We start from the raw sequence: 12,397 nt of genomic DNA, 5'->3' as shown, positions 1-12,397 counted from the left end.
TCTGGATAGAACGCTGACTAATACACTATTTAAACAGAAGAATAGGATACTTCCCTCATGGTCAAATGGCTAAGACTCCACACTCCCAATGCAGGGGCCCAGGTTCGATCCCCAGTTAGGGAACTGGATCCCACACTCTGCAGCTGAGACCTGGAGCAGTCAAATAGATAAAAAATAAGCATTTAAAAATAAATTAATACAATTAAATTTAAAATTAAAAAAAAGACTCACCTATTGAGGGCTGTCTCTGAAAAGATCAATTTTTCTATCTGTTGTGATTAGAACAATCCATTTGGTTTTTATTCTTTTTAAAAAATTTTTATTTATTTTTAATTGAAGGATAATTGCTTTACGTTATTGTATTGGAGTCTGCCATACATGAACATGATGGCTTTTATTCTTGAATAACATGTTGATTTTAAAAATTGAATAACAGAAAACTTGATTTAAAAAACTTTACTTGGAGAGGAAATCTCAAAGTAGTAATATTTCTTTATTTTATTCAAGACGCAAGTGCTCAAATGTTGACTTGGCTGAAACTGTCGAACTTCAGGTTTTGCTAGAGGTCAACATATTACCAGTTGTTTTCTTTCCCCTCTTACTCAATTGCATATTTGCGCAAAACGTATGGTGAAAGAAGAGATGCCACCTTCCCAAGATGTTGAGATAGCCCTGAAGGTAAGGGTGATGAAAATATCTGCAGAACTGGCTTCTTACAAAAATTGCGTTCAGCCATTTATTAAACATTTATTATGGGCCAGGCATTGAGCTAAAGGTTTTCTTTATTAAAAAAAAAATTTGAGGGGGGGTCTTCATTGCTACATGAGGACTGGCCTCTACTTGTGGTGCACACTTCTCACTGAGATGGCTTCTCTTGCTCAAGGCATGGGCTCTAGAGCGCAAGCTCAGAGTTGCCCTGAGCCACATGGAGTCTATTTTATACATAGTAATTTGTATTTGCCAGTCCCAAACTCATAATTTACTTCTCCCACCCCTTTCCCCTTTGCTGCTAAGTCGCTTCAGTCGTGTCCGACTCTGTGCGACCCCAGAGACGGCAGCCCACCAGGCTCCCCTGTCCCTGGGATGCTCCAGGCAAGAACACTGGAGTGGGTTGCCATTTCCTTCTCCAATGCATGAAAGTAAAAAGTGAAAGTGAAGTCGCTCAGTCGTGTCCGACTCCTATCGACCCCATGGACTGCAGCCCACCAGGCTCCTCCGTCCATGGGATTTTCCAGGCAAGAGTGCTGGAGTGGGATGCCATTGCCTTTTCCGTTTTCCCCTTTGGTAACCACAAATTTGTTTTCTATGTTTGTAAGTCTGTTTCTGCTTTATAAATAAGTTCCTTTGTATCATGTTTTTTAGATCCCACATATAAACAGTATCGCATGATGTCTGTCTTTCTCTGATTGCTTCACTTAGTGTGATACTCTCCAGGTCCATCCCTGTTGCTGCAGATGGCATTTTTTCATTTTCCCACTTTTCCCTGGTGGCTCAGACGGTAAAGAATCCGCCTGCAGTGTGGGAGACTGGGTTCGATCCCTGGGTTGGGAAGATCCCTTGGAGACGGGAATGGCTACCCACTCCAGTATCCTGGCCTGGAGAATTCCATGGACTGTATAATCCAAAGGGTCACAAAGAGTCAGACACGACTGAGCAACTTTCATTTTCACAATTTATGGTAGGTGTGCTTAAGCATGTGCGTGTGGGTGCTAAATTGCTTCAGTTGTATCCGACTTTTTGCAACCCTATGAACTGTAAGCCCACCAGGCTTCTCTGTCCATGGGATTCTCCCAGCAAGAATACTAGAGGGGGTGGCCATTCTTTTCTCCAGGGGATCTTCCTGACCCAGGGATCAAACCTGTGTCCTCTGCATTGTGAGGAGGATTCTTAACCACTGAGCCACCTGGGAAGCCTCCAGACTAACACAGATATCCTTCAGTGGGTGAGTGGTTAAACATACCAAGGAATACGACTCAGGAATAAAAGGAATGAACTGAGACATCCGTAGTGGTCCAGCGGCTAAGACTCCACACTCCCCATGCAGGAGTCGGGGGTGGGTTTCGATCCCTGGACGGGGAGCTAGATCCCACATGCTGCAACTAAGAAAAAAAAAAAGAGAGAGAGACTCATCGTGCCGAAACTAAAGGACTGAAGATCACAGGTGGGGCAGCTAAGACCCAGTGCAGTCTAATTAATTAATTAATTGATTTTCAAAAAGAGGAATGAACTACTGATACACAGGGCAACCGGAATCCAGAGAAGTGTGCTGAGTGGGGGGAAAAAAGCTGATCCCAAAAGCTTACATACTGTTTGATTCCATTTATATAACATTCTTGTCATGACTAAATTATAGAAATGGAGGACAGATTGTGGTTGCCAGAGATTAAGGACAGGCAAGGGGATTGGAAGTGTTATGGTGTTGGGGCGGGGCTGGGGGCGTGGGGGTTGGTGTGGTTATCAAAGATGATGTAAGAGATTGTGTGGTGAGGAACTGTTCAGGGTCCTGACTGTGGTGGTGGATGCGTGAACATACACAGGTGATAAAATTGCATAGAACTAGACACACACACTCACATAGGAGTCCAGCTGAAACCAGGGCAATCTGCACAAAATGGTTAGATTGTATCAATGTTAACATCCTGGGTGTGATGGTAGCACTCCAGTTTTGCAAGATGTTATCTCAAAAGGAAAAGTTTACCTCAAAAATAGTAAATAGATATTAAAAGACACAGGATGTCAGGATGACAAAAGAACATTAAATTATATTCTATGTATAAGAACACATTTCAAGCGTAGGATACAGAGGGGTTGAAAGTGAAAGGATGAAAAAGGCATGCTGTCCAAGTACCACCTGAAAGAAAGTGTAGCCGCACCAATAACAAGAAAACAGTGCTTGGAAGCCCAAAGTCAATACGTCGTGAATGAAAAACTTAAAAAAATATATAGAGGGGATTTTGTTAATGAGAAAAGCCTCAATATTTATCCAGAAGTAAAAAAATCCTGTTTGTATGTATCTAATATCATGGCCTCAAACTTTATAAAGCAAAACATGATGGAATTGCAATGAGACATACACAAAGCTGAAGTCATTGCATGTGTGTGTATTTGCCATTCTTGTTTCATTTATATTTTCTTTCAGTCTGTATTCAGGTATTTTAACATGCTTCTCTTAGTAACTGATAGATCAGGCAGAGAAAAACTTCAAAATGATATGGAAAAGCCAAACAACCACAGAATACACTTTTGTTATTTCTTTGGCTGCGTTGGCTCTTAATTGCGGCATGGAGGATCTTTCCTTGCAGCACATGGACGCTCTAGTTATGGCGAGCTGGCTCAGTAGTTGAGGAGCGTGGGCTTAGTTCTACTGCATTGGGGATCTTAGTTCCCCGACTAGGGATCGAACCTGTGTCCTCTGCATTTTGAGGAGGATTCTTAGCCACTGGACCAGGGAAGCCCCAGAATACACTTTCTTTTCATTACGCGTGTCACATACACCAAAATTGATTCCGTAGAAATGTCAGCGCATTCCAGTGGGTTGAAACTGTAGAGTCCGTTGCCTGTGCACAGTGCAAGCGAGCTAAAAGCCAATTTCCAAAAAGGCAACTTAGATGTTTGTGATTAAAGGACTATTTCAGGAGCTGAGTCCTCGTGCCAGTGAACCACAAGTACCGCAAAGAATCGTTGCTTCATAGAAAGCAAACCAATATGCAAAATGGTAAAAGAAAAATTTACCTCAACTTTTTTTTAGAAAATTCGTTAATTTATTTATTTAATTTTAATTTAATTTGGGTCTTCATTGCTGTGAAGGCTTTTCTCTAGTTGAGGCGAGTGGGGGCTACTCTCTAGCTGTGGCGTGCGGGCTTCTCATTGCCGTGCCTTCTCTTGTTGTGAGGCATAGGCTACAGGGTGTGAGGGAGCAACAGTTATGTCTCGCAGGCTCTAGATCACAGGCTCAGCAGCTGTGGTGCATGGGCTGAACTGCCCCCTGGCATGTGGAATCTGCCCAGATCATGGATCAAACCTGTGTCTCCTGCATTGGCAGGAAGATTCTTTATCACTGAGCCACTAGGGAAGCCCAAATGTGTATTTTGTTTTTTAATTTTAGGGATAAATTTTGCTGTTGTTGAGGTATTACACATCCATAAATACATTATTATGCCTCCATTGCACATACTGTAAAGTGCACTTCTCTTTAAGTGGATTTTGTGAGTTTTCATATTCATGCAGACCTCTGCAGTTACCACCAGATCAAGAGAGAGAGAATGTTTCTAATACCTCAACCCCATAAAGTCCCCTCAAAGTTAGTGCCCTCCTCCAAACCACACATCCTTCTGGCTCCTAACGCCATGAACTAGTTCTGCGTGTTTCTGAATTCATATAGATGGAGTCGTACACCAGGCATTATTTTGTGTGGCTTCTTTGGCTTAATGTAATGTCTGTGGGTTTCATCCTTGTGATGTGTGGTGGCATTCTGTTGGGTGTGTTAGTCACTTAGCTGTGCCCAACTCTGGGATCCCATGGACTGTAGCCCTCTTGGCTCCTCTGTCCATGGAATTCTCCAGACAAGAATACTAGAGTGGGTTGCCATTTCTTTCTCCAGGGGATCTTCCTGACCAAGGGATCGAACCCAGGTCTCCTGACTTGCAGGCAGATTCTTTACTGTCTAAGCCACCAGGGAAGCCCTCCCTTGGGTGACCATATCATAACTGATTGGTTGACATTTGGGTTGAATGTCTGGTTTGGGGCTATTATGAGTTAAGGATCAGCTTATTTGATTGTGGAAGCTTGGTAAATCCAAAATCTGAAGGGTAGGCTGGCATCGTCTACTGATTTAAATGTCAATCTCATCTAAAAAAAAAAAAACAAAAACCTTCAGAGAAACATCTAGAATAGTATTTGACCAAACATCTGGGAACTGTGGCTTATTCAAGTTAACACATAAAATTAACCATCACAAATATATACCCAGGAGTGGAGCTTTAGTAGAGAATGCGATTTTTCCGAGTAGTTGAATCATTTTAACACTCCCACCAAGAAAGCATGAAAGTTCCAGTTGCTCTATATCCTTGCTAACACTTGGAATTGTCAGTGCTTCCAATTTTTCTAATGGATGTATGTGAAGTGAAGTGAAGTCACTCAGTCATGTCCAACTCTTTGTGACCCCATGGACTGCAGCCTACCAGGCTCCTCCATCCATGGGATTTTTCAGGCAAGAGTATTGGAGTGGGTTGCCATTTCCTTCTCCAGGGGATCTTCCCGACCCAGGGATCGAACCTGGGTCTCCCGCGTTATAGCCAGACGCTTTACCATCTGAGCACCAGGGAAGTACCAGTGGATGTATAGTGGTAAGCTAATGGCATTGTGGTTTCAATTTTTATTTCCTTGATGACTAATGATGTCACACACCTTTTCTTATGCTTGAGGGTTGTGTAATATAGCCACACAAAATATTTCCAAACAGCAAACTCTTTATCCCCCCTTAAATTTTACTGAAGAATAGTTAATTTACAATGTTGTGTTAATTTCTGCTCTACAGCAAAGTGATTCAGTTGTGCACATTTACGCATTTTTTTCATTTTCTTTTCCATTTGGTTTATCACAGGATATTGTTTGTAGTGTTTTATGCTATTCAGTAGGACCTTGTTGTTTATCCATCCTATGTATACAACAAGTAGCTTTATTTTCTTTATTTGTTTTGTTGTGGCATGTGAGATCTGGTAGCCCGACCAGGGATGTAACCCGGGCCCCCTGCATCGGGAGTGCGGGGTCTTAACCATTTCCCTGGACCATCAGGGAAATCACAAACACTTCTTTTTTAAAGATGAGAGTTGGACTCTGAAATATGGGCACAAGTGGCTAGTAATCTGCTCCCCTTTCAAGCCAAAGGTTTTAAATATTTAGTCATCACATATTAAATATTAAGTTTGGCCATATAGAATATGCTTTAAGAAAAGAGATTGTTTACAGAAACATATTCACTTTCGGGGGCTGGAAAAAACCTTCCTAGCCATTGCCTACCTTTCTGCTTCTTTGTTATTACTCTTTACTCAGTCGTGTCTGATTCTTTGCAGCCTCATGGACTGTAGCCCACCAGGCTCCTCTGTCCCTGGGATTTCCCAGGGAAGAATACTGGAGTGGATTGCATTCCCTTCTCAAGGGGATCGAACCCACGTTTCCTGCATTGCAGGTGGATTCTTTACCACTGAACCACCTGGGAATTCTTGCTTCCAGTTGTGTATTAATTGAATATAAGTTCAGCTGAGGTTACAAAGCTTTCAAATAACAGAAGCTGAAACAAGTTAGTTTTTTTCTTGTTCAACTAACAGTCCAGGGTCATCTGAATGGGGCTGGTATCCACTCCCCATGGTGATGGAGACCCAGGCTCCTTCCAGCTGACTCTGTTACACGGTTGGCCCATCTCTGAGTTCTAGCCAGGGGAAGGGGGTCTCTGAACCACACCTGCTGGGGTGGCACCTTCTGGGGTTTACCATGCAGTTGGCAAACTTGCTGCCAATACCCAGCATGACCCCATGCAGCATTTGGTTTGGAAGTTCTGACTTTCAATTGACAATGATTTCTAGTGAACAGGCCTTGCAAAAATCTTCAGCAAAGAGAGGCAATGTTATCAAGAAGTCCCTTTTCTCTCCATTTTCAGCACTTTGGGGGGGAGGGGGCGGCGCGGCACAGATCAATTCATATTCAACCAGTTGTTTTAAGGAATCAAGGTTGGGGGTGGGTAAGCTGCTTACTGTATAACTGGTTTATTTCAGTTCTGTTTCATATACGGGCCCCCAGGGAAGCTCCCCATGGGCTCCGTCCAGGCCCCTGTCTGACTAGGGTAACACATCCCTGGTTTGACAGCAGTGATTCTCTCACATTCTACCAAGCATCTCCTGAAGCTCACAAACGTGCCACCACCACAGGGCTGGAGGGCTCACTCCTAACACTCTCTCCTCCACTTGTGTTAGAACAATTTGGACTGCAAGCCACAGACACCTCACTCAAAGCAAAGTGAACGGATTGACCCAGCCCGCGGGGCGAGGACGGTGCTTCTGACTCGAGGCTCACCGGTTCAGCTCCAGCCCGTCCCAGTCTCCCTGGCCCCTCACTCCTGCTCCATGGACCACTGCCCCAAACCAGCGGCCTGCCCCAAGCCATGTCCTGGTCTTGTACTCTGCCTTCTGGGGAGTCCCAGCCTGAGACAGAAGGAACTTGTTATGGTAAGTTTTTTGGGAGTATTTCCAACCTTGGGAAGGGGAGTGGCTGATACATTTAGTCCCATGGGTGTTTATTGACAGGATCTGTCAATGCACGGGGAGGAGGAGATCAGGCAGGTTCCATGTGCTCAGGGACTCTGTCTCACCCCCTGCTGAGTTCTCAGTGCCTTGACCAGTTCCTGATATTCAGCAGATGTTCAAGGAAAAGCTGTGGAGGGCGTGAGGGGTGGGTGGTCCCGCTCTTCTTGGGCAGCATCTTCTGGTCCTGCCTCTCTGTGCCAAGTTTCTGCCTCGGTTGCACCTTCCTCCTGGTTGCTGCACTCCCTGGTTGTGCCTCAGGAGGGTGCCAGAACCTTGGTGTCTAGAGAGGAAGGGTGCTCCCCACAGCTCAGGACCCGCACCTGACGGTCCCTGGCTGGGTGTCTCAGGATATGTGTCAGGAGGAAAAACCTTACCAGCTTCTCCCACATGAGGCGGGAACTCATCAGCCCCTGGCAGGTGTGGGGATGGCTCTAGGGTGGGGTGTGCTCCCTGGAGCCAGTCTCAGGGAGCAGAGATCCTGAAAGCAGAAAAAGCATTTATCCCAGGATAGATGGGGAGGACCAGAGGTCTGGATCCTGAGTTGGCCCAGTGGGTTCTGACCACCTTCTCTCTGCTAACTGGGGAGGTGGGAGAGAAGAATCTGTGGCTCTATTTGGAGTGCCTGGCAGGGACCAGGCCGGATGTGAATGATACCTCTGTGTGCCAGTATCATCTCATTTAATCCCCACAGCTTGTCTCCACTTTGCACGTGAGGAGAGGGAGGCAGAAAAATTCTAAGGAGTGAGGCCAAGGTCCCTGAAAGTGTGGGGGAGCTATAATGCAAGCTGCTTGGCCCCAAGAGTGCACTCTTGCCCTTGAAGCCCAAGAAGGGGAACTACAACCCAAGTGCCACCAGGGCAGGGGACTTGTCTCCTTGATTGCTCAGTTTGTGAAGGCCTATGCTTTCGAACTATGGTGTTGGAGAAGACTCTTGAGAGTCCCTTGGGCAGCAAGGAAATCAAACCAGTCTATCCTAAGGGAAATCAACTCTGGATATTCATTGGAAGGACTGATGCTGATGCTGAAGCTCCAATATTTTGGTCATCTGATGTGAAGAGCCAACTCACTGGAAAAGATCCTCATGCTGGGAAAGAGGGGAGAAAGATAAGGGGGTGACAGAGGATGAGATGGTTGGACGGCATCACCGACTCAATGGACATGAATCTGAGCAAACTCTGGGAGACAGTGAAGGACAGGGAAGCCTGGCGTGCTGCAGTTTATGGGGTTGCAAAGTCACAACTTAGAGACTGAACAACAACTCCTCAGTTCTGGACCCTAACTGTGTCTTCCCAGGGTTTTAGTAAAGCAGGCGGGGTGCAGGCTGGTCCCTGAGAGCCGTGCAATGGTGAGGTGTGGTCTGTCTGGTGGCAGGGCTATTATTTTTAAATTAAAAATTTTTTTTTCGAATTTATTTTGGGCTGTACTGGTCTTTGTTGCCGCACATTGGCTTTCTCTAGTTGTGGCGAACACGCTTCTCATTAGATTATGGTGGCTAGTCTTGCCTCAGAGCACGGGCACACAGGCTTCAGTATTGGGGTACACAGGCTTTAGTTGCCCCCAGGCATGTAGGATCTTCCTGGACCAGGAAGTCAACCCGTGCCCCCTGCATTGGCGGGCCGATTCTTAACCCCTGGACCACCAGAGAAGTCCCTGTACTATTATTGTTTTATTTATTTGTTAGCTGCACCACTTGGCATGCAGGATCTTAGTTCCCCCACCAGGGATCAAACCTGTGCCCTCTGCAGTGGAAGCACAGACTCCTAACCACTGGCCCTCCAGGGCTGTCCCAGGACTGTTGCTGCTACTTTCTCAAGGCCTGTGCGGGGGGCTCTGTGCCTGCGGTCTTCACCTGTCCTCGAGCGCAGTGGACACCCGCATCCTGGCGCTAAGAGGACACACACACTGGAAGAGCCTTGCTGTCACCAGCTGGCCCTGCTCCAGCATGGCCGGAGATGGAAGCCCTTCTGGGGTTTCCGGTTGCTCCGGGACGTTTGAGGGGATTACTCTGAATGCTAAACTACTACATGAGCTCACCTGGTCATCAGGTTGTGCTGGGACACCATGAATGATGTGAGTAGGGCCCCGGAGCCCCAAGAATCCAGCCCCAGTCCCTCTCAGCCCTCTGGGGAGCGGTGGGGTGAAGTTGTCTTCCCTTCGTGCCCCTGGCTTGGCCTCTGAGGCCTGACCGAGCCCGAGCCCTTGGTCGCTCTTCCCATGGCAGGTCGGCGGGCATAGAGTGGCATTGGATCAGCCCAGGGCCGTGGGCTTTCCCTGGCATCAGCCTGCTCTTGGGGACCGGCTCTTCCATGGGAGGTGGAGCTCCCAAGATGGGCTGTTGCCAGCCTCTTTCAGCGAGGTCCACTGCTGGGCCCCCAGAGGCCAGGCAGTCACGGTGACCGGCCCATGTTTGGCCGGGCCCCTCAGCAGGCTGCTGAACCCACCACGGGAGGGGCCCAGAGCAATTTGAGGGGGAGCCTCCCCATTCTGGGCCGCCTCCTCCCAGGGCCTGGCTCACAGAGGTGTCAGCCCCGGCTGCTGGGTGCTGTTGGGTTTGGGGGAGCAGAGAGGGGCTCCAGTTCCCTGGTCTACTTGCTTGCTCCACACTCTGATTTGGCTGCAGTGAAACATCACACGGATTCCTAAGAAAGGCATGGAAGCTAGATTTTTCGAGGCCTTCATATCTAAAATGTCTGTCTTTCCATTTGACCCATCATTTGGCTGAGTGGACATTCGTGGTTGGAAATCATCCCCACCTCAACCTGGAGGTCCTCTCACCTCTACTCTGGGCTGCTGAGGTAAGGAGGAGGCGGTGGGGGGGATGTTGGGCGGGGGGCCAGGGATTTAAGGCCCGTCTGATTTCACTCTTTTGTGAGCAGTGCTTTTTTTCCTCCAGGGAAGTGTTTAGATTTTTTCACTCTGGATATTCTGAAACTCCTCAGCCATGCCTGTAGATGTCAGTGTTTTTTTTTCCCGCCCCCCTTCATTCCCCTGGATTCCTAAGGTTTTTCAACTTGGAGATGCATGTCCATTAGCTCACAAAACCCTCTGCTGCCACCTATGCAATAATGTCATTTTCTCTGCTCTGTTAGTTGGATGGCAAAACTCTTGGTTTCATTTTTCCTGTCGCTAGTCTTTTTCTTTTACCTGCTGAATAGTAACAACAAAAAAATAATAAAACATCTCTTTATACTTCAACCCTTTAGTTAGATTTTTGTGTTGGCAATCATTTTGAACTTCTAAGAATTCTCTCTTGTGTGTTTCAGTTTTCCTCTCTGGGGAGATGCTGCACTTGCCTGCTGAGGAGAATGCCCTTCTGAACCGAGGGGCAGGACCAGCTCCCCAGCCCTGGGCACACTGGTGGCAAACAGCCCTGGGCAGTCTGTCCTCTTTGGAACTGCTTTGGAAGACATTTGAGTTCACGCCTCCTTCCCAGCCCACATCCAGTGACTGGTTGATTTATTTTTTATTGGAAGTTCTGCTTATTTGTTTATTTGGCTGTGCTGAGTCTTTTTAAAAAAAAAAACTAGTTTATTTGTTTTTGGCTGCACTGGGTCTTCCTTTCTGCCCGGGCTCTCTAGCTGCGGCGGGTGTGGGCTACTCTCGAGTTGCGGAGCCTGGGCTTCTCATCGCCGTGGCTTCTCTTCCTGCAGAGCACAGCCTCCAGGGTGTGCGGGCTCAGTCGTGGCGGCTCCCAGGCTCCAGAGCACAGGCTCAATAGCTGTGGTCCACGGGCCTAGTCGCTCCTTGGCATGTGGGACCTTCCTGGGTCAGGGACTGAACCCATGTCTCCTGATCTGGCAGGCAGGCAGCTTCTTCAGCACGGAGCCGCCAGGGAAGCCCCGGTGCTGAGTCCTAGTTGCGGCGCGCAGGAGCTTTGGTCTCTGTTGCAGCGAGGGGTATCTTTAGTAGAGGCATGTGCGATCTAGTTCCCTGACCAGGAATTGAAACCTCCACTCCCTGCATTGGGAGTGCAAGTTTTGGCCACTGGACCCACCAAGGAAGTCCCCAGTGACTAGTTAACAAAGGAGTAAAAACACTCAACCTTTGTCTGAACTCAGGACAATCTTCCAGAACCATCCAGCTTCCATACTTCCCATGGGGTTGACTGAGACCTTCATGGATACCCCACTTCAGCCCAGTTTATCCCTCCACCCAATCCTGTTTCCTTCCTTTCTCTCCCCTGGGTGTTGACCCTAAGAACTCTCCCTATAAACCTTCCGCAGGCTGAGCTCTGCTTCCTGGGGAGCCCGTACAGCAGCTGGTAACAGAAGTGACCCAGAAAGCAGACACTCAATGGGAGTTTGGAGCAGGGTCACTCGTCACCCAGCTGGCTGTGATGACAGGCCATGCTGGTGGCAGAGAGAGCTCCCAGCCCAGGTAACAGAATGACCGCCATACTCTAACTGGGGGTGGGGGGAGGCGGTGGGAAGGGATGTGCCAGCTGCGGAGATAGACCAGGCATATGAGAAGCAGGAGGGCAGGCGTGCCTGCAAGGACGGTGGAATCAGATGTCCACTGCTAAGCTTGATTGATGCTTTGGAAAAAAAGACAGTGAAAGGCTGAGCACACTGAATTGGGATGAAAAACTAAGGGGTGTGAAGGAAGAGAGGTAGGCTTCCACCTCCCTGCAGAGCTGGAGGGCAGAGTGCCAGGCCAGGAACTTAATCCGGAGAGCAGCTGAGCTCTAAAGAAGGTACAGTTTCCATCGAGGCATATCTGCTATGCCCAGGTCAGGAGACTCTGCCATACGGCAGGGCAACATCTGGGCTGACCACCACCCCCCACCCAAATTCTAGAATCCCCAGCTTCCACTGAACCTTCAAGCCAGAAGTGGCCCACCACTCTCAGTTAAGGGCTAATGCTCACCCCCACCCCTGTCCCACTTGCTTGAAGAAGATGCAAGCAAGACAGCATGCAGCGCCCCCTCCCCTCCAGCCTCTTCCAACCACTGTGCAAATAACTAGGTGAGATCACCATAGGACTAGGTGAGGACAAGCTGGGCTGATAAGGAAGGAATAAGACCGCCTTCAAAGGAGCTAGAGACCCAGACGGCATGGACCAGGAGAGTGTGCCAGGGGCTGGATGGTGATCAAAGGAAT

The sequence above is a fragment of the Capricornis sumatraensis genome, chromosome 8, assembly GCF_032405125.1.
Source record: "Capricornis sumatraensis isolate serow.1 chromosome 8, serow.2, whole genome shotgun sequence".
NCBI classification, from domain to species: domain Eukaryota; kingdom Metazoa; phylum Chordata; class Mammalia; order Artiodactyla; family Bovidae; genus Capricornis; species Capricornis sumatraensis.
Note: the sequence above shows the minus strand (reverse complement) of the source record.